Raw genomic sequence first — 24,884 nt, 5'->3', positions numbered from 1 at the left:
GGGCCCCCACACCACCGCAACCACTAAGTTGCACCATTTTTACTGACCAATTCTGCTTCACCCGTTTCATTCAGAGATGCGCTTTTGTCCATGTCATTGTCCATCACTGCCATACTTTTTCTGCCATGTGCGTATGAGCGTATAAAAACAAAGGGCACTGCGCATTTTACCCATATTCTATCACGATATTTCATTTTCTTATCGTTGCCTAACGTTATGCCAGTATTACCGTGAACGGTATAATGTGGCCCAGCCCTATTGCTGAGTTTTGTGAAGATGTATAGTGGCAACGTGCTATGTTAGCAAAAGAGGATCTCTGTGTGTCCCAGGTTAACATGAAGAAATGGTTTGATAGTAAAGCACTAAAAAGACAATTTCAGCCTGGGGACCGGCCTGTCCGTCCCTGGTTCTGCTCTTGGGCCCCTAATTTATAGTGAAGAAGGTGACAGGTGTTCACGTTAAAAAAATAAGAGTTTGGCAAGGCAACAGTAACGCACCTAGGTAAGCAGGTTGGTTTTGGAAAGGTCCACCCGGTGGAGGCAAAGATTGTTGCAATCTTGAACTATCCGACTCCGACCACCAGGCAGGAGCTAAAGCAGTTCCTCGGTATGACCAGATATTACCGGTGTTTCTGTAAAAACCTCTCTGCGAATGTGGTTCTGTTAACCAGGTTATGTAGCCCAAAGGTACAATTTGAATGGTCTGTAGAGTGCCAGCATGCATTCGAGTTAGCAAATTCCTTCCACTGCAGCGCCCCTGTCTTAGCGGCTCCTGATTCTCTCAACCTTTCAAGCTAGATGTTGATGCTAGTGCCACTGGAGCTGGTGCTGTGTTATTGCAGGATGATGAGGCGTGCGTGTGCCATCCTGTCTGTTTTTTCTATGTTAAGTTGAAATGCCATCAGCAGAACTATTCTACTATAGAGAAGGAAGCACGAGCTCTGCTTCTTGCCCTGCAGCATTTTGCAGAGTATGTTGGCTCCAGCTCCTCTCTGGTAACTGTACTCACAGACCACAATCCTGTCGTTTTTCTTCACCGAATGTACAATGATAACCAACCACTGGGCGCTGCTGGCACAGGATTATAATCTTGTGATTAAGCATAAGAAAGATACTGACAACAGAGTAGCTGACGCACTCTCACGCAGCCCATAGTGAAGTGTTTTGTAGCCAACAATCCTAAATGTGCTACTGGCCTGTGGGACCGTCCTCTGTCTTCTGTGTGAAGGGTGCCACAGCGTGCATTGGTGGTTCAGTGGTAGAATTCTCGCCTGCCACGCGGGAGGCCCGGGTTCGATTCCCGGCCAATGCAACACCTATTTTTCTTCCCTCTTTTTACACACACACACACATACTATATAACAATATATACACAGTTAAGCCTGTAATTATCCATACCCCTGGCAAATTTTGTCTTAAAGTTACTTTTATTCAACCCGCAAATTTATTTTTTGTTTTGACCGGAAAGGACACAGGCAGACATTCACAACTAGAACAAAACTGTCTTATATACAATATCAAATGTTTCTTCCTCATTTGTTTTTTTTCTTCCATCCATCTAAGTCTCTCTGCCTCATAGAAAGCAGACTCCTGAAACTCCTTCCAGGTCATTTCCTTGTCCATGCCTTTGTCTCTGTATAGAGTACACTTTCGAAGGGCAGCAGATATGTTTTCCTGCCACTCCAGGGAAGCCCGTATGTGTGGGCTATTTGGTCCCTGTTTCAGGTCCATGTGGCTGAATCTGCAGAGGTGGCCTGCTTGTTGGGATTCTGGGCTTTTCCTCCATCCTTCCCTCCTCCCTCTTCTTGGTAGCGTCCGGTTCCCTCTGGAAAAATTCTGTCTGAACAAATTCTTCAAAGGGCATTTTAGGGTTACCGATTCCCTCAGCAGCATAACTTTGATGTATCTTCTTTTAACAATAGAAATACGGCACAGGCCTTCGCTGGTAAAAATAGTGGATGGAAGATCCATCTGTCTCATATTGGGACCTGGGCTGTCCACAGGCAAGACAAATCTTTCTGCCTTCCTTCCTCAGGTTGCTCCTGCTGTTGATTCTCTAAGATGCGTTCCACCATCTTCTCTATTGAGTCTTGTGTCAGAGGTGTAGACAGGGCAGGAGGAGGTGGGTTTAAGTAAGCTGGCTCCATGGTGACCACAGGAACACTGGTTGTCTCACTCCCTTCTGTTAAAGAGTGCCACAGTTGCTGAGTCTGCAGAAGTTTTTCTGGGCTTGTGTTCAAAGAAGTGTTGAGAAGCTTAGCCAAGTGTTTCACATAATGGGATATGTGTAGCTTGGATGTGTGGTGCAGCAAGCTGTTGGGATCAGTGCACTAGGTCCTGCTTCACAGGTGCAGATTTGTCCTGAAGCTCATTTTTAATCCTTGTATCTTCATCCGATGGGTCCTGGAGAAGGTATCGAAGTGGCTCCTTGTGGAACGCCACAGATTTTCCCTGAGTAGAATACAACTTTCTTGTGAATCTTGACATACAATCATCAATGGTCATGACAATTTGCATATTAATGATAATGAAACTGGCCTCACAGCCCATTGTTTATTTAGTGGACTAGTTTCAGTCTGTGTGCAAATGTACTGTTTAGAAGTTTGGGGAAACCTGCATCCAGCTGAGACTAAAGAAGTAATTTGGATGAGTGACGAAACGTTTCTCCCACTGAAAACACTACGTCCAGATGTACAGCATCAACTTTTTGGAATTTACTTTCCGGGATGATTGAGCATACATCAAGACAGAATTGTTCATAATTTACCATGCCTTTTTATCACAGCTGATAAAATGTAACCGTCTTTAACCAAGTGATGGACGTTTTCTTACACTAATCAAGTAAATGAAATCACAGTGAACACTTCTCTTACCTTTAAAATACACCTGCAATTTTTAATCTATTGGTTTACTCTTATTTTAAACAATGTTTATTACCTTTGACGAATGAACAAGGATCGCTGAGATCTGTTGCAAGTGGTGCATAACATGTCTTTTTTCCTGAAATTTAAAAGTGGAAATTGTTAAAAACTGCCAGGTCTCAAACTTGCAACAGCGCCAGAAGGGTCACAGTGGTGAATAATATATTAAATCCGTAGTTTAGCACTACCATAGAGAATGAATGGGAAACTGTTTAGACCTGTTGCGCTAAACAATCCCAGCCTCCCATGCAGGAGGCCTGGGTTTGATTCCTGGCCACTGCAGAAATTCCTACAGCAAGCAATCCTTTTTAAATTCAACCCAGTAACTCCAAGTAGGCTGGTGTTACATCCTGTGAGGCTGTGGGAGTGTGTGGGTGTGGTGTTGCTCTCTCGCTCCCCCTCCTCCTCTCTAGCTCCACCCCTCTCTGTCTCTTTTTCTCTCTGCCCTCTTTCCATGACGGAGCTGCTGCTCACTCCCTCATTTGGCACCAGGACCCAGTCAGCAATTAACTGTCAGATGTTATATAGGGTTGGGGAAGAACTGTGTGGTTTTGGGGGTTTTTTTTTCTCTTCATCTTTGCACTGCTTTCTATTGAATGAAGAGGTCCTATGGTGTGGTTGTCCTTGCTGCAGTTTGGAGTTGTGAAAGCAGTGGGGAGGTTGCTACATTGGTAGCGTGGGCTTGTGGGCCTCAGCAGCAGTAAGGTGTGTGTTACTAGTAATGGTTAGGGTAGGCCTGTGGGCTTCAGAAGTGCATTTTTCTTTGTTGTTTGTTTGTTCATCCTCCTTCTTTAGACACATAAGACTTTGTGACCTTTTTTCTTTTTGTATCTTATTGATAAAGCAGTGTTGCCATCTCTTTGTGTTAGGATTGTTTCTAATAAAAACGTAATATTTGCCATACTGCTCTGTTTGGCTCCCTTCTCATTCTTTCCCGGTTCCATTTGTTACTGTTCCCCACGTCTTTGCCGAGACCTTATTTGTGGGGACGTAACAATGTGGGGGCTCGTCCGGGATCTCAGTGAAAGGAATTGAAACAGCTGTGTATGAGTTTTGGTGTCTGTATGTTGTTCTCGGGTTGCTTGCTTAACTCTGGTGTATTTGGGACTCTCTCCCCAGTTAGCGCAGGTGAGTGTCTAGCTGAGTGTAATCTCTTCCTTCAGACACTCGTTCTTTATTTTGCCTTTTTTATTTTCGGAGTAATCCCGGGTGGGGATTAGGTCCCTGTCGGGGGTAGGCTTTTCAGTGTTTTGAGCACTGAAGGTTCGCCTTTAAAGTTGCCTCGAGCCTGGTACACTCCAGAAGCTAGGTAGGCTAGCATTCGAGGGTAGGTAGGACTGAGGAGAGGTTCCATGGTATTGTTATTCATTGTTTAGCCCCAAGGCTATATGTTTGCTCCTTCCTTTGGAGTGTGTGTTACATGTCTCTCTTTTATTGGTATTGTTAGCCCTGAAGTATTGTTGATAAAGTGGATAATGGTGCCTAAGAGCAGGCGCAAAGTGTGGTTGAGCCAGCTACTGAATCTGAGAATCCCTCCACTTACCTATCATTAGCCAAATGTCTTACCGCTGCGTCTGAAGATGATGGTACAAAGGGGGGTAAGTAGCAAACATGTTTGGTTTCTGACGGTTTGTTGATACACAGGTGGAGACCAGTGTCAGGAGACAAGTACAGTTCAGCAGATAGTGTTTCCAATTTTCACCAGCAGGTGCTACGGTTAGCACATGAACATTCATAGTCAGGTCATTTGGGTGTTACAAGACATATGACCGCATATCGGAACATTTCTTTTGGCCAGCAATGAAAGCAGATGTGGTGCGGTTATGTAACACAGCATGCAGTTCCAGCATGCATTCGAGTCAGCAAATTCCTTCCACTGCAGCGCCCCTGTCTTAGCGGCTCCTGATTCTCTCAACCTTTCAAGCTAGATGTTGATGCTAGTGCCACTGGAGCTGGTGCTGTGTTATTGCAGGATGATGAGGCGTGCGTGTGCCATCCTGTCTGTTTTTTCTATGTCAAGTTGAAATGCCATCAGCAGAACTATTCTACTATAGAGAAGGAAGCACGAGCTCTGCTTCTTGCCCTGCAGCATTTTGCAGAGTATGTTGGCTCCAGCTCCTCTCTGGTAACTGTACTCACAGACCACAATCCTGTCGTTTTTCTTCACCGAATGTACAATGATAACCAACCACTGGGCGCTGCTGGCACAGGATTATAATCTTGTGATTAAGCATAAGAAAGATACTGACAACATAGTAGCTGACGCACTCTCACGCAGCTCATAGTGAAGTGTTTTGTAGCCAACAATCCTAAATGTGCTACTGGCCTGTGGGACCGTCCTCTGTCTTCTGTGTGAAGGGTGCCACAGCGTGCATTGGTGGTTCAGTGGTAGAATTCTCGCCTGCCACGCGGGAGGCCCGGGTTCGATTCCCGGCCAATGCAACACCTATTTCTCTTCCCTCTTTTTACACACACACACACATACTATATAACAATATATACACAGTTAAGCCTGTAATTATCCATACCCCTGGCAAATTTTGTCTTAAAGTTACTTTTATTCAACCCGCAAATTTATTTTTTGTTTTGACCGGAAAGGACACCGGCAGACATTCACAACTAGAACAAAACTGTCTTATATACAATATCAACTGTTTCTTCCTCATTTGTTTTTTTTTCTTCCATCCATCTAAGTCACTCTGCCTCATAGAAAGCAGACTCCTGAAACTCCTTCCAGGTCATTTCCTTGTCCATGCCTTTGTCTCTGTATATAGTACACTTTCGAAGGGCAGCAGATATGTTTTCCTGCCACTCCAGGGAAGCCCGTATGTGTGGGCTATTTGGTCCCTGTTTCAGGTCCATGTGGCTGAATCTGCAGAGGTGGCCTGCTTGTTGGGATTCTGGGCTTTTCCTCCATCCTTCCCTCCTCCCTCTTCTTGGTAGCGTCCGGTTCCCTCTGGAAAAATTCTGTCTGAACAAATTCTTCAAAGGGCATTTTAGGGTTACCGATTCCCTCAGCAGCATAACTTTGATGTATCTTCTTTTAACAATAGAAATACGGCACAGGCCTTCGCTGGTAAAAATAGTGGATGGAAGATCCATCTGTCTCATATTGGGACCTGGGCTGTCCACAGGCAAGACAAATCTTTCTGCCTTCCTTCCTCAGGTTGCTCCTGCTGTTGATTCTCTAAGATGCGTTCCACCATCTTCTCTATTGAGTCTTGTGTCAGAGGTGTAGACAGGGCAGGAGGAGGTGGGTTTAAGTAAGCTGGCTCCATGGTGACCACAGGAACACTGGTTGTCTCACTCCCTTCTGTTAAAGAGTGCCACAGTTGCTGAGTCTGCAGAAGTTTTTCTGGGCTTGTGTTCAAAGAAGTGTTGAGAAGCTTAGCCAAGTGTTTCACATAATGGGATATGTGTAGCTTGGATGTGTGGTGCAGCAAGCTGTTGGGATCAGTGCACTAGGTCCTGCTTCACAGGTGCAGATTTGTCCTGAAGCTCATTTTTAATCCTTGTATCTTCATCCGATGGGTCCTGGAGAAGGTATCGAAGTGGCTCCTTGTGGAACGCCACAGATTTTTCCTGAGTAGAATACAACTTTCTTGTGAATCTTGACATACAATCATCAATGGTCATGACAATTTGCATATTAATGATAATGAAACTGGCCTCACAGCCCATTGTTTATTTAGTGGGCTAGTTTCAGTCTGTGTGCAAATGTACTGTTTAGAAGTTTGGGGAAACCTGCATCCAGCTGAGACTAAAGAAGTAATTTGGATGAGTGACGAAACGTTTCTCCCACTGAAAACACTACGTCCAGATGTACAGCATCAACTTTTTGGAATTTACTTTCCGGGATGATTGAGCATACATCAAGACAGAATTGTTCATAATTTACCATGCCTTTTTATCACAGCTGATAAAATGTAACCGTCTTTAACCAAGTGATGGACGTTTTCTTACACTAATCAAGTAAATGAAATCACAGTGAACACTTCTCTTACCTTTAAAATACACCTGCAATTTTTAATCTATTGGTTTACTCTTATTTTAAACAATGTTTATTACCTTTGACGAATGAACAAGGATCGCTGAGATCTGTTGCAAGTGGTGCATAACATGTCTTTTTTCCTGAAATTTAAAAGTGGAAATTGTTAAAAACTGCCAGGTCTCAAACTTGCAACAGCGCCAGAAGGGTCACAGTGGTGAATAATATATTAAATCCGTAGTTTAGCACTACCATAGAGAATGAATGGGAAACTGTTTAGACCTGTTGCGCTAAACAATCCCAGCCTCCCATGCAGGAGGCCTGGGTTTGATTCCTGGCCACTGCAGAAATTCCTACAGCAAGCAATCCTTTTTAAATTCAACCCAGTAACTCCAAGTAGGCTGGTGTTACATCCTGTGAGGCTGTGGGAGTGTGTGGGTGTGGTGTTGCTCTCTCGCTCCCCCTCCTCCTCTCTAGCTCCACCCCTCTCTGTCTCTTTTTCTCTCTGCCCTCTTTCCATGACGGAGCTGCTGCTCACTCCCTCATTTGGCACCAGGACCCAGTCAGCAATTAACTGTCAGATGTTATATAGGGTTGGGGAAGAACTGTGTGGTTTTGGGGGGTTTTTTTTCTCTTCATCTTTGCACTGCTTTCTATTGAATGAAGAGGTCCTATGGTGTGGTTGTCCTTGCTGCAGTTTGGAGTTGTGAAAGCAGTGGGGAGGTTGCTACATTGGTAGCGTGGGCTTGTGGGCCTCAGCAGCAGTAAGGTGTGTGTTACTAGTAATGGTTAGGGTAGGCCTTTGGGCTTCAGAAGTGCATTTTTCTTTGTTGTTTGTTTGTTCATCCTCCTTCTTTAGACACATAAGACTTTGTGACCTTTTTTCTTTTTGTATCTTATTGATAAAGCAGTGTTGCCATCTCTTTGTGTTAGGATTGTTTCTAATAAAAACGTAATATTTGCCATACTGCTCTGTTTGGCTCCCTTCTCATTCTTTCCCGGTTCCATTTGTTACTGTTCCCCACGTCTTTGCCGAGACCTTATTTGTGGGGACGTAACAATGTGGGGGCTCGTCCGGGATCTCAGTGAAAGGAATTGAAACAGCTGTGTATGAGTTTTGGTGTCTGTATGTTGTTCTCGGGTTGCTTGCTTAACTCTGGTGTATTTGGGGCTCTCTCCCCAGTTAGCGCAGGTGAGTGTCTAGCTGAGTGTAATCTCTTCCTTCAGACACTCGTTCTTTATTTTGCCTTTTTTATTTTCGGAGTAATCCCGGGTGGGGATTAGGTCCCTGTCGGGGGTAGGCTTTTCAGTGTTTTGAGCACTGAAGGTTCGCCTTTAAAGTTGCCTCGAGCCTGGTACACTCCAGAAGCTAGGTAGGCTAGCATTCGAGGGTAGGTAGGACTGAGGAGAGGTTCCATGGTATTGTTATTCATTGTTTAGCCCCAAGGCTATATGTTTGCTCCTTCCTTTGGAGTGTGTGTTACATGTCTCTCTTTTATTGGTATTGTTAGCCCTGAAGTATTGTTGATAAAGTGGATAATGGTGCCTAAGAGCAGGCGCAAAGTGTGGTTGAGCCAGCTACTGAATCTGAGAATCCCTCCACTTACCTATCATTAGCCAAATGTCTTACCGCTGCGTCTGAAGATGATGGTACAAAGGGGGGTAAGTAGCAAACATGTTTGGTTTCTGACGGTTTGTTGATACACAGGTGGAGACCAGTGTCAGGAGACAAGTACAGTTCAGCAGATAGTGTTTCCAATTTTCACCAGCAGGTGCTACGGTTAGCACATGAACATTCATAGTCAGGTCATTTGGGTGTTACAAGACATATGACCGCATATCGGAACATTTCTTTTGGCCAGCAATGAAAGCAGATGTGGTGCGGTTATGTAACACAGCATGCAGTTCCAGCATGCATTCGAGTCAGCAAATTCCTTCCACTGCAGCGCCCCTGTCTTAGCGGCTCCTGATTCTCTCAACCTTTCAAGCTAGATGTTGATGCTAGTGCCACTGGAGCTGGTGCTGTGTTATTGCAGGATGATGAGGCGTGCGTGTGCCATCCTGTCTGTTTTTTCTATGTCAAGTTGAAATGCCATCAGCAGAACTATTCTACTATAGAGAAGGAAGCACGAGCTCTGCTTCTTGCCCTGCAGCATTTTGCAGAGTATGTTGGCTCCAGCTCCTCTCTGGTAACTGTACTCACAGACCACAATCCTGTCGTTTTTCTTCACCGAATGTACAATGATAACCAACCACTGGGCGCTGCTGGCACAGGATTATAATCTTGTGATTAAGCATAAGAAAGATACTGACAACATAGTAGCTGACGCACTCTCACGCAGCTCATAGTGAAGTGTTTTGTAGCCAACAATCCTAAATGTGCTACTGGCCTGTGGGACCGTCTTCTGTCTTCTGTGTGAAGGGTGCCACAGCGTGCATTGGTGGTTCAGTGGTAGAATTCTCGCCTGCCACGCGGGAGGCCCGGGTTCGATTCCCAGCCAATGCAACACCTGTTTTTCTTCCCTCTTTTTACACACACACACACATACTATATAACAATATATACACAGTTAAGCCTGTAATTATCCATACCCCTGGCAAATTTTGTCTTAAAGTTACTTTTATTCAACCCGCAAATTTATTTTTTGTTTTGACCGGAAAGGACACCGGCAGACATTCACAACTAGAACAAAACTGTCTTATATACAATATCAACTGTTTCTTCCTCATTTGTTTTTTTTTTCTTCCATCCATCTAAGTCACTCTGCCTCATAGAAAGCAGACTCCTGAAACTCCTTCCAGGTCATTTCCTTGTCCATGCCTTTGTCTCTGTATAGAGTACACTTTCGACGGGCAGCAGATATGTTTTCCTGCCACTCCAGGGAAGCCCGTATGTGTGGGCTATTTGGTCCCTGTTTCAGGTCCATGTGGCTGAATCTGCAGAGGTGGCCTGCTTGTTGGGATTCTGGGCTTTTCCTCCATCCTTCCCTCCACCCTCTTCTTGGTAGCGTCCGGTTCCCTCTGGAAAAATTCTGTCTGAACAAATTCTTCAAAGGGCATTTTAGGGTTACCGATTCCCTCAGCAGCATAACTTTGATGTATCTTCTTTTAACAATAGAAATACAGCACAGGCCTTCGCTGGTAAAAATAGTGGATGGAAGATCCATCTGTCTCATATTGGGACCTGGGCTGTCCACAGGCAAGACAAATCTTTCTGCCTTCCTTCCTCAGGTTGCTCCTGCTGTTGATTCTCTAAGATGCGTTCCACCATCTTCTCTATTGAGTCTTGTGTCAGAGGTGTAGACAGGGCAGGAGGAGGTGGGTTTAAGTAAGCTGGCTCCATGGTGACCACAGGAACACTGGTTGTCTCACTCCCTTCTGTTAAAGAGTGCCACAGTTGCTGAGTCTGCAGAAGTTTTTCTGGGCTTGTGTTCAAAGAAGTGTTGAGAAGCTTAGCCAAGTGTTTCACATAATGGGATATGTGTAGCTTGGATGTGCGGTGCAGCAAGCTGTTGGGATCAGTGCACTAGGTCCTGCTTCACAGGTGCAGACTTGTCCTGAAGCTCATTTTTAATCCTTGTATCTTCATCCGATGGGTCCTGGAGAAGGTATCGAAGTGGCTCCTTGTGGAACGCCACAGATTTTCCCTGAGTAGAATACAACTTTCTTGTGAATCTTGACATACAATCATCAATGGTCATGACAATTTGCATATTAATGATAATGAAACTGGCCTCACAGCCCATTGTTTATTTAGTGGGCTAGTTTCAGTCTGTGTGCAAATGTACTGTTTAGAAGTTTGGGGAAACCTGCATCCAGCTGAGACTAAAGAAGTCATTTGGATGAGTGACGAAACGTTTCTCCCACTGAAAACACTACGTCCAGATGTACAGCATCAACTTTTTGGAATTTACTTTCCGGGATGATTGAGCATACATCAAGACAGAATTGTTCATAATTTACCATGCCTTTTTATCACAGCTGATAAAATGTAACCGTCTTTAACCAAGTGATGGACGTTTTCTTACACTAACAAGTAAATGAAATCACAGTGAACACTTCTCTTACCTTTAAAATACACCTGCAATTTTTAATCTATTGGTTTACTCTTATTTTAAACAATGTTTATTACCTTTGACGAATGAACAAGGATCGCTGAGATCTGTTGCAAGTGGTGCATAACATGTCTTTTTTCCTGAAATTTAAAAGTGGAAATTGTTAAAAACTGCCAGGTCTCAAACTTGCAACAGCGCCAGAAGGGTCACAGTGGTGAATAATATATTAAATCCGTAGTTTAGCACTACCATAGAGAATGAATGGGAAACTGTTTAGACCTGTTGCGCTAAACAATCCCAGCCTCCCATGCAGGAGGCCTGGGTTTGATTCCTGGCCACTGCAGAAATTCCTACAGCAAGCAATCCTTTTTAAATTCAACCCAGTAACTCCAAGTAGGCTGGTGTTACATCCTGTGAGGCTGTGGGAGTGTGTGGGTGTGGTGTTGCTCTCTCGCTCCCCCTCCTCCTCTCTAGCTCCACCCCTCTCTGTCTCTTTTTCTCTCTGCCCTCTTTCCATGACGGAGCTGCTGCTCACTCCCTCATTTGGCACCAGGACCCAGTCAGCAATTAACTGTCAGATGTTATATAGGGTTGGGGAAGAACTGTGTGGTTTTGGGTTTTTTTTTTTCTCTTCATCTTTGCACTGCTTTCTATTGAATGAAGAGGTCCTATGGTGTGGTTGTCCTTGCTGCAGTTTGGAGTTGTGAAAGCAGTGGGGAGGTTGCTACATTGGTAGCGTGGGCTTGTGGGCCTCAGCAGCAGTAAGGTGTGTGTTACTAGTAATGGTTAGGGTAGGCCTGTGGGCTTCAGAAGTGCATTTTTCTTTGTTGTTTGTTTGTTCATCCTCCTTCTTTAGACACATAAGACTTTGTGACCTTTTTTCTTTTTGTATCTTATTGATAAAGCAGTGTTGCCATCTCTTTGTGTTAGGATTGTTTCTAATAAAAACGTAATATTTGCCATACTGCTCTGTTTGGCTCCCTTCTCATTCTTTCCCGGTTCCATTTGTTACTGTTCCCCACGTCTTTGCCGAGACCTTATTTGTGGGGACGTAACAATGTGGGGGCTCGTCCGGGATCTCAGTGAAAGGAATTGAAACAGCTGTGTATGAGTTTTGGTGTCTGTATGTTGTTCTCGGGTTGCTTGCTTAACTCTGGTGTATTTGGGACTCTCTCCCCAGTTAGCGCAGGTGAGTGTCTAGCTGAGTGTAATCTCTTCCTTCAGACACTCGTTCTTTATTTTGCCTTTTTTATTTTCGGAGTAATCCCGGGTGGGGATTAGGTCCCTGTCGGGGGTAGGCTTTTCAGTGTTTTGAGCACTGAAGGTTCGCCTTTAAAGTTGCCTCGAGCCTGGTACACTCCAGAAGCTAGGTAGGCTAGCATTCGAGGGTAGGTAGGACTGAGGAGAGGTTCCATGGTATTGTTATTCATTGTTTAGCCCCAAGGCTATATGTTTGCTCCTTCCTTTGGAGTGTGTGTTACATGTCTCTCTTTTATTGGTATTGTTAGCCCTGAAGTATTGTTGATAAAGTGGATAATGGTGCCTAAGAGCAGGCGCAAAGTGTGGTTGAGCCAGCTACTGAATCTGAGAATCCCTCCACTTACCTATCATTAGCCAAATGTCTTACCGCTGCGTCTGAAGATGATGGTACAAAGGGGGGTAAGTAGCAAACATGTTTGGTTTCTGACGGTTTGTTGATACACAGGTGGAGACCAGTGTCAGGAGACAAGTACAGTTCAGCAGATAGTGTTTCCAATTTTCACCAGCAGGTGCTACGGTTAGCACATGAACATTCATAGTCAGGTCATTTGGGTGTTACAAGACATATGACCGCATATCGGAACATTTCTTTTGGCCAGCAATGAAAGCAGATGTGGTGCGGTTATGTAACACAGCATGCAGTTCCAGCATGCATTCGAGTCAGCAAATTCCTTCCACTGCAGCGCCCCTGTCTTAGCAGCTCCTGATTCTCTCAACCTTTCAAGCTAGATGTTGATGCTAGTGCCACTGGAGCTGGTGCTGTGTTATTGCAGGATGATGAGGCGTGCGTGTGCCATCCTGTCTGTTTTTTCTATGTCAAGTTGAAATGCCATCAGCAGAACTATTCTACTATAGAGAAGGAAGCACGAGCTCTGCTTCTTGCCCTGCAGCATTTTGCAGAGTATGTTGGCTCCAGCTCCTCTCTGGTAACTGTACTCACAGACCACAATCCTGTCGTTTTTCTTCACCGAATGTACAATGATAACCAACCACTGGGCGCTGCTGGCACAGGATTATAATCTTGTGATTAAGCATAAGAAAGATACTGACAACATAGTAGCTGACGCACTCTCACGCAGCTCATAGTGAAGTGTTTTGTAGCCAACAATCCTAAATGTGCTACTGGCCTGTGGGACCGTCCTCTGTCTTCTGTGTGAAGGGTGCCACAGCGTGCATTGGTGGTTCAGTGGTAGAATTCTCGCCTGCCACGCGGGAGGCCCGGGTTCGATTCCCGGCCAATGCAACACCTGTTTTTCTTCCCTCTTTTTACACACACACACACATACTATATAACAATATATACACAGTTAAGCCTGTAATTATCCATACCCCTGGCAAATTTTGTCTTAAAGTTACTTTTATTCAACCCGCAAATTTATTTTTTGTTTTGACCGGAAAGGACACCGGCAGACATTCACAACTAGAACAAAACTGTCTTATATACAATATCAACTGTTTCTTCCTCATTTGTTTTTTTTTTCTTCCATCCATCTAAGTCACTCTGCCTCATAGAAAGCAGACTCCTGAAACTCCTTCCAGGTCATTTCCTTGTCCATGCCTTTGTCTCTGTATAGAGTACACTTTCGACGGGCAGCAGATATGTTTTCCTGCCACTCCAGGGAAGCCCGTATGTGTGGGCTATTTGGTCCCTGTTTCAGGTCCATGTGGCTGAATCTGCAGAGGTGGCCTGCTTGTTGGGATTCTGGGCTTTTCCTCCATCCTTCCCTCCACCCTCTTCTTGGTAGCGTCCGGTTCCCTCTGGAAAAATTCTGTCTGAACAAATTCTTCAAAGGGCATTTTAGGGTTACCGATTCCCTCAGCAGCATAACTTTGATGTATCTTCTTTTAACAATAGAAATACGGCACAGGCCTTCGCTGGTAAAAATAGTGGATGGAAGATCCATCTGTCTCATATTGGGACCTGGGCTGTCCACAGGCAAGACAAATCTTTCTGCCTTCCTTCCTCAGGTTGCTCCTGCTGTTGATTCTCTAAGATGCATTCCACCATCTTCTCTATTGAGTCTTGTGTCAGAGGTGTAGACAGGGCAGGAGGAGGTGGGTTTAAGTAAGCTGGCTCCATGGTGACCACAGGAACACTGGTTGTCTCACTCCCTTCTGTTAAAGAGTGCCACAGTTGCTGAGTCTGCAGAAGTTTTTCTGGGCTTGTGTTCAAAGAAGTGTTGAGAAGCTTAGCCAAGTGTTTCACATAATGGGATATGTGTAGCTTGGATGTGCGGTGCAGCAAGCTGTTGGGATCAGTGCACTAGGTCCTGCTTCACAGGTGCAGACTTGTCCTGAAGCTCATTTTTAATCCTTGTATCTTCATCCGATGGGTCCTGGAGAAGGTATCGAAGTGGCTCCTTGTGGAACGCCACAGATTTTCCCTGAGTAGAATACAACTTTCTTGTGAATCTTGACATACAATCATCAATGGTCATGACAATTTGCATATTAATGATAATGAAACTGGCCTCACAGCCCATTGTTTATTTAGTGGGCTAGTTTCAGTCTGTGTGCAAATGTACTGTTTAGAAGTTTGGGGAAACCTGCATCCAGCTGAGACTAAAGAAGTCATTTGGATGAGTGACGAAACGTTTCTCCCACTGAAAACACTACGTCCAGATGTACAGCATCAACTTTTTGGAATTTACTTTCCGGGATGATTGAGCATACATCAAGACAGAATTGTTCATAATTTACCATGCCTTTTTATCACAGCTGATAAAATGTAACCGTCTTTAACCAAGTGATGGACGTTTTCTTACACTAACAAGTAAATGAAATCACAGTGAACACTTCTCTTACCTTTAAAATACACCTGCAATTTTTAATCTATTGGTTTACTCTTATTTTAAACAATGTTTATTACCTTTGACGAATGAACAAGGATCGCTGAGATCTGTTGCAAGTGGTGCATAACATGTCTTTTTTCCTGAAATTTAAAAGTGGAAATTGTTAAAAACTGCCAGGTCTCAAACTTGCAACAGCGCCAGAAGGGTCACAGTGGTGAATAATATATTAAATCCGTAGTTTAGCACTACCATAGAGAATGAATGGGAAACTGTTTAGACCTGTTGCGCTAAACAATCCCAGCCTCCCATGCAGGAGGCCTGGGTTTGATTCCTGGCCACTGCAGAAATTCCTACAGCAAGCAATCCTTTTTAAATTCAACCCAGTAACTCCAAGTAGGCTGGTGTTACATCCTGTGAGGCTGTGGGAGTGTGTGGGTGTGGTGTTGCTCTCTCGCTCCCCCTCCTCCTCTCTAGCTCCACCCCTCTCTGTCTCTTTTTCTCTCTGCCCTCTTTCCATGACGGAGCTGCTGCTCACTCCCTCATTTGGCACCAGGACCCAGTCAGCAATTAACTGTCAGATGTTATATAGGGTTGGGGAAGAACTGTGTGGTTTTGGGGTTTTTTTTTTTCTCTTCATCTTTGCACTGCTTTCTATTGAATGAAGAGGTCCTATGGTGTGGTTGTCCTTGCTGCAGTTTGGAGTTGTGAAAGCAGTGGGGAGGTTGCTACATTGGTAGCGTGGGCTTGTGGGCCTCAGCAGCAGTAAGGTGTGTGTTACTAGTAATGGTTAGGGTAGGCCTGTGGGCTTCAGAAGTGCATTTTTCTTTGTTGTTTGTTTGTTCATCCTCCTTCTTTAGACACATAAGACTTTGTGACCTTTTTTCTTTTTGTATCTTATTGATAAAGCAGTGTTGCCATCTCTTTGTGTTAGGATTGTTTCTAATAAAAACGTAATATTTGCCATACTGCTCTGTTTGGCTCCCTTCTCATTCTTTCCCGGTTCCATTTGTTACTGTTCCCCACGTCTTTGCCGAGACCTTATTTGTGGGGACGTAACAATGTGGGGGCTCGTCCGGGATCTCAGTGAAAGGAATTGAAACAGCTGTGTATGAGTTTTGGTGTCTGTATGTTGTTCTCGGGTTGCTTGCTTAACTCTGGTGTATTTGGGACTCTCTCCCCAGTTAGCGCAGGTGAGTGTCTAGCTGAGTGTAATCTCTTCCTTCAGACACTCGTTCTTTATTTTGCCTTTTTTATTTTCGGAGTAATCCCGGGTGGGGATTAGGTCCCTGTCGGGGGTAGGCTTTTCAGTGTTTTGAGCACTGAAGGTTCGCCTTTAAAGTTGCCTCGAGCCTGGTACACTCCAGAAGCTAGGTAGGCTAGCATTCGAGGGTAGGTAGGACTGAGGAGAGGTTCCATGGTATTGTTATTCATTGTTTAGCCCCAAGGCTATATGTTTGCTCCTTCCTTTGGAGTGTGTGTTACATGTCTCTCTTTTATTGGTATTGTTAGCCCTGAAGTATTGTTGATAAAGTGGATAATGGTGCCTAAGAGCAGGCGCAAAGTGTGGTTGAGCCAGCTACTGAATCTGAGAATCCCTCCACTTACCTATCATTAGCCAAATGTCTTACCGCTGCGTCTGAAGATGATGGTACAAAGGGGGGTAAGTAGCAAACATGTTTGGTTTCTGACGGTTTGTTGATACACAGGTGGAGACCAGTGTCAGGAGACAAGTACAGTTCAGCAGATAGTGTTTCCAATTTTCACCAGCAGGTGCTACGGTTAGCACATGAACATTCATAGTCAGGTCATTTGGGTGTTACAAGACATATGACCGCATATCGGAACATTTCTTTTGGCCAGCAATGAAAGCAGATGTGGTGCGGTTATGTAACACAGCATGCAGTTCCAGCATGCATTCGAGTCAGCAAATTCCTTCCACTGCAGCGCCCCTGTCTTAGCAGCTCCTGATTCTCTCAACCTTTCAAGCTAGATGTTGATGCTAGTGCCACTGGAGCTGGTGCTGTGTTATTGCAGGATGATGAGGCGTGCGTGTGCCATCCTGTCTGTTTTTTCTATGTCAAGTTGAAATGCCATCAGCAGAACTATTCTACTATAGAGAAGGAAGCACGAGCTCTGCTTCTTGCCCTGCAGCATTTTGCAGAGTATGTTGGCTCCAGCTCCTCTCTGGTAACTGTACTCACAGACCACAATCCTGTCGTTTTTCTTCACCGAATGTACAATGATAACCAACGACTGATGCACTGGGCACTGCTGGCACAGGATTATATTCTTGTGATTAAGCATAAGAAAGATACTGACAACATAGTAGCTGACGCACTCTCACGCAGCCCATAGTGAAGTGTTTTGTAGCCAACGATCCTAAATGTGCTACTGGCCTGTGGGACCGTCTTCTGTCTTCTGTGTGAAGGGTGCCACAGCGTGCATTGGTGGTTCAGTGGTAGAATTCTCGCCTGCCACGCGGGAGGCCCGGGTTCGATTCCCGGCCAATGCAACACCTGTTTTTCTTCCCTCTTTTTACACACACACACACACACACACACACACACACTATATAACAATATATACACAGTTAAGCCTGTAATTATCCATACCCCTGGCAAATTTTGTCTTAAAGTTACTTTTATTCAACCCGCAAATTTATTTTTTGTTTTGACCGGGAAGGACACAGGCAGACATTCACAAGTAGAACAAAACTGTCTGATATACAATATCAACTGTTTCTTCCTCATTTGTTTTTTTTCTTCCATCCATCTAAGTCACTCTGCCTCATAGAAAGCAGACTCCTGAAACTCCTTCCAGGTCATTTCCTTGTCCATGCCTTTGTCTCTGTATAGAGTACACTTTCGACGGGCAGCAGATATGTTTTCCTGCCACTCCAGGGAAGCCCGTATGTGTGGGCTATTTGGTCCCTGTTTCAGGTCCATGTGGCAGAACCTGCAGAGGTGGCCTGTTTGTTGGGTTTCTGGACTTTTCCTCTTTTTCTCCACCCTTTCCTCTGACCTCTTCCTGGTAGCATCCAGTTCCCTCTGGAAAAAGTCTGTCTGGGCAAATTCTTCAAAGGGCATTTTAGGGTTAGTAATTCCCTCAGCAGCATAAGTTTAATGCACCTTGTTGGAACAATAGGAATAGCGCACAAGCCCTCTGTGGTAAAAATCATGGACGGTGGATCCATCTGTCTCATTTTGAGACTTGGGCTGTCCACAGGCAAGACAAGTCTTTGTCTGCCTTTTTTCCCCTCAGGCTGCTGCTGCCTTTCTAAGGTGCCCTCCACAATCTTCTCTATTGAGACTTGTGTCAGTGGTGTAGATGGGGCAGGAGGAGGCGGGTTAAAGACGGCAGGCTCTATGGTGACTACAGGGACTAGTTGTTTCATTGCCTTCAGTTAAAGAGTGCCCCAACTGCTGAGTCTCCAGAAGTTTTTCTTGGCTTATGTTCAAAGATGAATTGGTGTTGAGAAGTTTAGCCAAGTGTTTCACATACCGGGATATGTGCACCTTGGATGTGGGATCTGCAGCAGGCTGTTGGGATCTGCAGCAGGCTGTTGGGATCTGTAGCAGAGCGATGGACCATGTCTGCATAATCTTGATCCACAAGCTTCAGGATGTCCTTCTTCCCATGGTACTTTTTCAACAGATCATCTATTGCCTCTTTCATGGGTCGTGTCCACCGTGTGTGGTCCAGCACAAAAACCTGTCCACCTGTCTTTATAGGTCCAGTGCGAGCACTCCTTGGTGAGGCCCGCATCGGCAGAGGTAGAGCTTCAGAGATTTCTGGGAAACAATAGTAATAGTTACTCATATCATGTAATGAACTAATAATAATAATGTATACATTAATAATAATAATAATAATAATAATAATAATGATAATAATAATAATAACGACAGAATTGTTTGACAATACCATTATGTTAACTTACCCATGACTGTTGTAGGTTACTGGGTGTCTTCTGATGCTAACTCCTGCTTTAAAAGTGCACCAGAGAAACGGTGGGTGACAGGTGGTGCTGGTGCGGGGGATGCCACACCTAGCGGTGCCAGGCTGGAGGAGGGTCCCGCTGCTGGAACCTGAAGTTGGGCAGCCACAGGTTTTGGAACAGAGGACGGGGGCTGAAGGGCAGCCGGTTCATCTTTTCTCAGGGTTTTGTGTTTGTCCCAGTTTAAAGGGACTGGACGGCAGCCTGGCTCTCTGTATTCAAGCCCAAATCGCTCTCCAGTGTCTCTGTCAGAGAGGCGAAGTGCAGGGTACTTCTCCTGACCACTCCCTCTCCTGGAGGGTGCATTCAACTCCACCACTAGAGCTGGATCAAAAACAGAAGGGAGAATGACACCTGGCTGTTTATGGTCCACCAGTCTTTGGTAGTTCCATCCTGCCACCCCTGTCATGCCCTGGGCCTGGAATAGTTCAGTGGATACGTGAGTCCCGGTAATCCACTGGGCCTGGTGGGAATGATAACCCTCCTGCTGTGACGTGCCTCGGACAGGAATCCAGATGGGCACCTTGGCACCTTCACCAGGGACATGGTTAAGCTGAAGAGTCCCACCGTACCAAAACATTACACCCTCTGAGAGCTCAGGGTCACTGAGGCAGCCACGCAGAATGTGGACTCTGTGAACGCGCCACGCCTTCTGCATGGTTGGCTTGAAGAGTGGGACGTTGTTGGGGTCTGTGGCCAGGTGAAAATGGTTCAGGATCTTTTCCACTCTGTTCAGCAGCTCAGTGGGTTGTGGTATTTAGATGCTGCAGTGCTCCCGTATGTGTTGCTTTGTGGGATTAGCAGGATGGATGCCACAGAACTTATAAGCATCCTGGAGCCTTTTCAGGTCCGCCTGATCAACCACTGAGAATGCAGCAGAGAGAAGCTGGCAGAAAGTGCTAAACAGAGGATGATGCTCAGAGGTGCACTCCCGCGAAAATCGCCTCAGGCAGTGGAACAGGTCCAGTTTTACAATAATGTTCTTATTGTAGTGGGTTCGAGAGGCACAGCTGTTTGCCACTGGTCCAGATGTGGCCGCAGCAATAACAGCAGGAGTAGTTTTCCAGGCATCCCACGATAGATTTTCACCAGGGATGCAGTCTGGGATCTTAAATGGAGCACAGCAATCCCTAAATGTAAGAAATACAAATACATGTAAGTATATGGAATATTATGTGTGTGCATCAAATTGATCTTAAAAAGGAAAAACTCAGTTTGTCCAGACAGATTAGCAGTTTGAATGACAAGGATGATTACGGTTTTTACCTGTCCACCCAGTGGTAGCCGGCCTTTTCCACTCCTGCATCATTGTACCTCTTGGCCATTCCCTGGTACTTGGGCTCCAAGGACCTTTCTGTCTCAGACTGAACCATGACCCACGAAACAATCAGCCAGTTTTCATTCATTATGGAATAACTGGACATGACCCCAGATGCCACCTTCCTGGTGTGGTCAGACCTGAAGATGTGGCCAAAAGTGCCCGGGAGTCAGTCAGGTAATGGCTGGACACAGAGACGCCACACCAGGCATGTGGGTCTTCATAAGACCTGAACTCCTGTGGCTTAGTTTCCTTCCTCAGGAACTGCCCAATGGTCCTCTGTCCATGTGCTCCTGCCTCAGAATCCCAGACCGATTCTGTGGCATGGAGGTACGCCAGGTGAGCTCGCTCGTACTTGAGGTGCATGAGTTCATTTATTTGGTTTGCCATGTCTGCTGGAGATTTGCCAGTCCTCCTGAGCTCATCCATAACAGACTTGCAGATGGCCTTTTTGTATGTAAGAAAAGCAGGGAGAAGGTTGGTAAATCTTTTGGGCAGTTTCTCCAGCCATCGTGGATTGTCAGCAAACCAGTTCCTGCGACAAGCCCTGCAGCAGAGTCCTGAGGAAAGGATGTAATACTGACCACTGGTGCCAACAATTACTCGTGGCCTGCCCACACCAGCAGAGACCACTTGTGAATGAAAGCAACCATGGAGACATGGCAAGATATAATTGTTTCTTAACCTGACCATGATAGCACTCTCAGGTTTCCAACTAAAGAAGGGGTGGAGCTGGAAGAAATTTGGCGATGGAAGGTCAGCCACTGTATCTATGAGCTCAGGCTGTGGAGGGAGACGCCAGAGTGAAATCGCGTTCCCTGCATGACGCACTGGTCGAGACCCAGGCCACAGTCCAAGGTCCTGAAGCTCAGTCTTCATCCACAGCTTCTGGTGCGGAGAACAATTCCAGCTGCTGAGGTCATGCTCAGCATTTGACTCAGGCCTTTCTGTTTGACTGACCTGTGGTCTCCTTTAGTAGAAATGCCAGCTCCTGTGGGAGGGGCACAGGTGACTTCCTCGTCACACCTGAGGCTGCACCTACAGGTATAGTAATAGAAAAGAGTAATGGAAACATTTTTTTTTTACTCTAGACACAATAAACAGAACATTTAATTATGTGAAAAACATTATAGTTGTTTTGTACCATCAGCTGATGATGCCTGAGGTTCAGCAGTTGTACTGGACGGTGGTATGGACAGTGCAGCAGATGGAACTACAACAGGAAAACTTGTCAGCAACTTCATAATTTACACTGTATGTGAGTGTTGCTGTTAGTAGGAACTCTCACATCTATACTCTTCTCCTGTTTCTCATTGCAAAACAATATATAATATGTAACAATATGTAATATATTTATATGCAACAAATGCCATACCAAGTCATTTTAACCTCTTCTCATCGAAGCAGGAGGAGCGGTATAAGTCAGTGAACAACATGCATTCAGGTGTTAGTAACTACTGCTACTTAATTTGTTTTTAACAAGAACACATACTCACCCTTTGTGGTTGGTATCAATTCATGATGGTAGGTATCAATTCATAGTCCTTAGGACAGTTAGCATAATGCCAGCATACAACTATAATATTAGAGGAACATCGCCAGAACACACAAAAACAAGAACAAGACAATATATAAAAGTTCAAGTTCAGGCTCAGCTTTGGAGAGCAATTCATGTAAAACAATTATACTCCAATTCTGAAACCTTTCATTTGAAAACCTGTGTTTGCTCCGGAAGATCCTCTGGGTGTGGACCCTTTTGCTGCTGCTAGCACAGTGACTAGTTATGCAGAGACAGAGGCATATGAGATAGAAACAGACTTAACCATTATCACTTCTGACATTTAGTAATAGCGCAGTACTTACAGCTTTGCATTTGTAGTTTTACAGGTGAGATGCTCAGCATTGCGTCCTCCAGGTCTTTATCCTCATCCATCCCTATGATGCAGGCAACAATTAGATAAATATATACTGAACTTATTTCACATCAACAACGTTATTAAATATTATTAAAACAATTTACCCAGGGGTTTAGTTGGAGGGTTTTTGGAATCAGACGCAGACTGCTGCTTCTTCCGCAGGTACTGCTGCAACTTATGCATCCGTGTTCCTTGACTGCAGCTCTTCCTCATGATAAAGTCTGCATAGCCGTCACCTCTGCCGTCCCAAATCTCCTTCCAGGTGCTCTTGGTTCGTGAGCCAAAGCCAACCAGCTGATCATCCTCAGAGGCTTCTGCAGCAACACTCACTCTGCTGGTCTCGTAGTTCAGAAGAGTCTTTCTCTGTAAAGCTGAGGGAATACTGTACAAATGAATGCAAGCTCTCCTTGCCATGCCTTTCTTCCACAGAGGTCCCTGCAGCCTCTTCCTTCTGGAGATCTTTGATCAGGTACATGGTGTACCCGACATCATTCTCCAGAAGCCACCGGAAAGATTTCCCCTTTATACTTTCCAAACTGCAGGATGTACTCTCCCTGCACTTCCTTCATGTCAGACACATCCCCTCCTCTCTGATAGACGACAGAGCATTCTGACGTACAACGTCCTCCCTCACAGGTGCAGACTTGTCCTGCAGTTTGGGGTCATTTTTAATCCGTCAAGCTTCTTTTGACGGGTCCTGAAGAAGGTATCCAAGTGGCCCCTTGCGGAACACCACTGAGATTTTCCCTGGATATGGTGCAACTTTCTTGTGCATCTTGACATGCAGTGAAAAAATAAACAATTATATTAAACAAAATTGATTCCAAACAGAAACAAAGACATTTCAGGTTATAATCTTGCTGCACATTGTGGCTGGGTTTAACAGCAGGATGCAGGAGAACAATAAAGAGACAAAATCTGAATAAACATTTGCGATATAAGTGTTTTTTCTCCAGGCAATACAAACTGTTCCATCTGTAAATAAAAGCCTTTCATGGTTGAATGCAAAATTTGTGCCAACTGCTTAGTAGTCATGGTACATAAGAACTGCAGGCAGATTATCGACATATCTATTTAAGCTATCGTGTTTATTCTTACACTAGTGGGCATTGCTCATGTTAGTGAGATATCAAGACTGTCGTATAGATAAGATTACTGACCATTACAACATGAATGCAATACAAATTAAAAAAAAAAAAAAAAAAAAAATGCAGGTTAAGTCATTTAGCATGTCATCTCATAACAAGCCATTTATCGATTATTTAATTATACCACATTATAGTAATGTCAGTGTCACAGCAGTCAGAAACCTACCAAGTTTTTTTAACAGTAAAACACGTCAATGGAACACGCAATTTAAGGAGCAGGATCGTTCATGATTTACCGTGCCACTTTACAACAGCGGATAAACTTCCACCGTCTTTAACCGAGCGATGGATGCTTCGTAAATTTCATTTCATTGATTTATTTATTTCACACTTGGTACAACAATTCAAACAAACCAACCACACTTTCTATCAAAAAGCACTACAACCATGTGTGAAAAGGAGCAGGAAGAAGAAAATATTCTTATTAAACCCTGCCCCCTATCTACAATCCAACTTATATTACAAGTGGGCACCAAAAATCAGGGAACAAACTAATATTAACATTTCTCTCCGGTCCTAACTTGGGTTAGGACTGATTGTAACAAATTTACAATCAGAATATACCACTCCACATAGTAACAAGGAGAAAAATAAAATTAAATAAAACAAAAAATTATAATGGATCCTTTTTCAATGAACTCCAATTTCATTCACATTCTTCATATTGAGTTATCGTTTTAAGCATGTAACACTTTTTAAAACAATGTAAATTTATACAATTCTTTAAATTATAATGGAGTTCCACAGTCGTATACCCCTAACCGTTGGACTCATTAATCTTTGTGTAGTCCTAGCTAACTGATGCTTAAAATAAAATTTCCTTCTGCTATCTTCTCCCCCTGAACACATTAAAAATACTCTTTGTAACTTAAAGGGCAAAATATTATTTTTAGCCTTAAACATAATTAATAGTGTCCGTAATTTCACTAAATCTCCTAATTTTAATAATTTCGATTTTATAAATAATTTATTTGTATGTTCTCTATATTTAACATTATGAATCATTCGTATCACTTTCTTCTGTAATAAGTTTAGAGGTTTTATAGTATTCTCATATGTATTCCCCCAGACTTCAATACAGTAACTAAAATATGAGAAAAACAATGAAAAATATAAAAATGCGCATTGTTTTATAGTCTAATAAATCTCTTACATTTCCCAAAATATAAATGTTTTTAACCATCTTCTTTCTAATATACTCAATATGTGATTGCCACGTCAAATTTTCATCTACTATTACACCCAAAAAACGAAATTCAGTAACTCTATCAATCAATTCTCCATCAATGGACATAATGACTTCATCCTCCTTTACACGATTGCCAAATATCATGAATTTCGTTTTTGTCAGATTCAAAGATAATTTATTTACATCAAACCATATTTTTAATCTTAACATCTCAGAAGTCATAATTTCAACCAAATCTTTCAAATTCTCTCCAGAGCAATAAAAATTTGTGTCATCTGCAAATAAAATAGAATTTAACCTT

At 44.0% G+C, this 24,884-nt stretch overlaps 1 protein-coding gene, 1 long non-coding RNA gene, 5 other non-coding genes and 2 pseudogenes across 8 annotated transcripts in view; 7 read left to right on the top strand and 2 right to left on the bottom strand.

The window, feature by feature from the left end:
- ldhd (lactate dehydrogenase D) overlaps positions 1 to 24,884 on the top strand; it is a 55,170-nt gene that overhangs the window by 5,227 nt on the left and 25,059 nt on the right. The window lies entirely within an intron of this gene.
- LOC146384423 (uncharacterized) lies at positions 893 to 13,395 on the top strand. The gene is made up of 2 exons (XR_014800859.1): positions 893 to 8,714; positions 10,472 to 13,395. It is a non-coding gene; the product is annotated as an uncharacterized LOC146384423 (long non-coding RNA).
- trnag-gcc (transfer RNA glycine (anticodon GCC)) lies at positions 1,241 to 1,311 on the top strand. Its single transcript has one exon. It is a non-coding gene; the product is annotated as a tRNA-Gly (tRNA).
- Positions 5,292 to 5,362, top strand: trnag-gcc (transfer RNA glycine (anticodon GCC)). Its single transcript has one exon. It is a non-coding gene; the product is annotated as a tRNA-Gly (tRNA).
- trnag-gcc (transfer RNA glycine (anticodon GCC)) lies at positions 9,344 to 9,414 on the top strand. Its single transcript has one exon. It is a non-coding gene; the product is annotated as a tRNA-Gly (tRNA).
- On the top strand, positions 13,396 to 13,466 carry trnag-gcc (transfer RNA glycine (anticodon GCC)). Its single transcript has one exon. It is a non-coding gene; the product is annotated as a tRNA-Gly (tRNA).
- LOC146384420 (uncharacterized) lies at positions 13,687 to 21,361 on the bottom strand (annotated as a pseudogene). Its single transcript, XR_014800858.1, has 4 exons — positions 20,279 to 21,361; positions 18,997 to 20,142; positions 17,922 to 18,829; positions 13,687 to 13,861 (listed from the first exon to the last, which is right to left on the bottom strand). The product of XR_014800858.1 is annotated as an uncharacterized LOC146384420 (transcript).
- On the top strand, positions 17,457 to 17,527 carry trnag-gcc (transfer RNA glycine (anticodon GCC)). The gene has a single exon. It is a non-coding gene; the product is annotated as a tRNA-Gly (tRNA).
- LOC146384419 (uncharacterized) lies at positions 21,268 to 23,021 on the bottom strand (annotated as a pseudogene).

Source organism: Perissodus microlepis, chromosome 7 (genome assembly GCF_051167445.1).
Source record: "Perissodus microlepis isolate ML-2025 ecotype Zambia chromosome 7, ASM5116744v1, whole genome shotgun sequence".
NCBI lineage: Eukaryota > Metazoa > Chordata > Actinopteri > Cichliformes > Cichlidae > Perissodus > Perissodus microlepis.
Note: the sequence above shows the minus strand (reverse complement) of the source record. Positions and strands in the feature narration are given on the sequence as shown.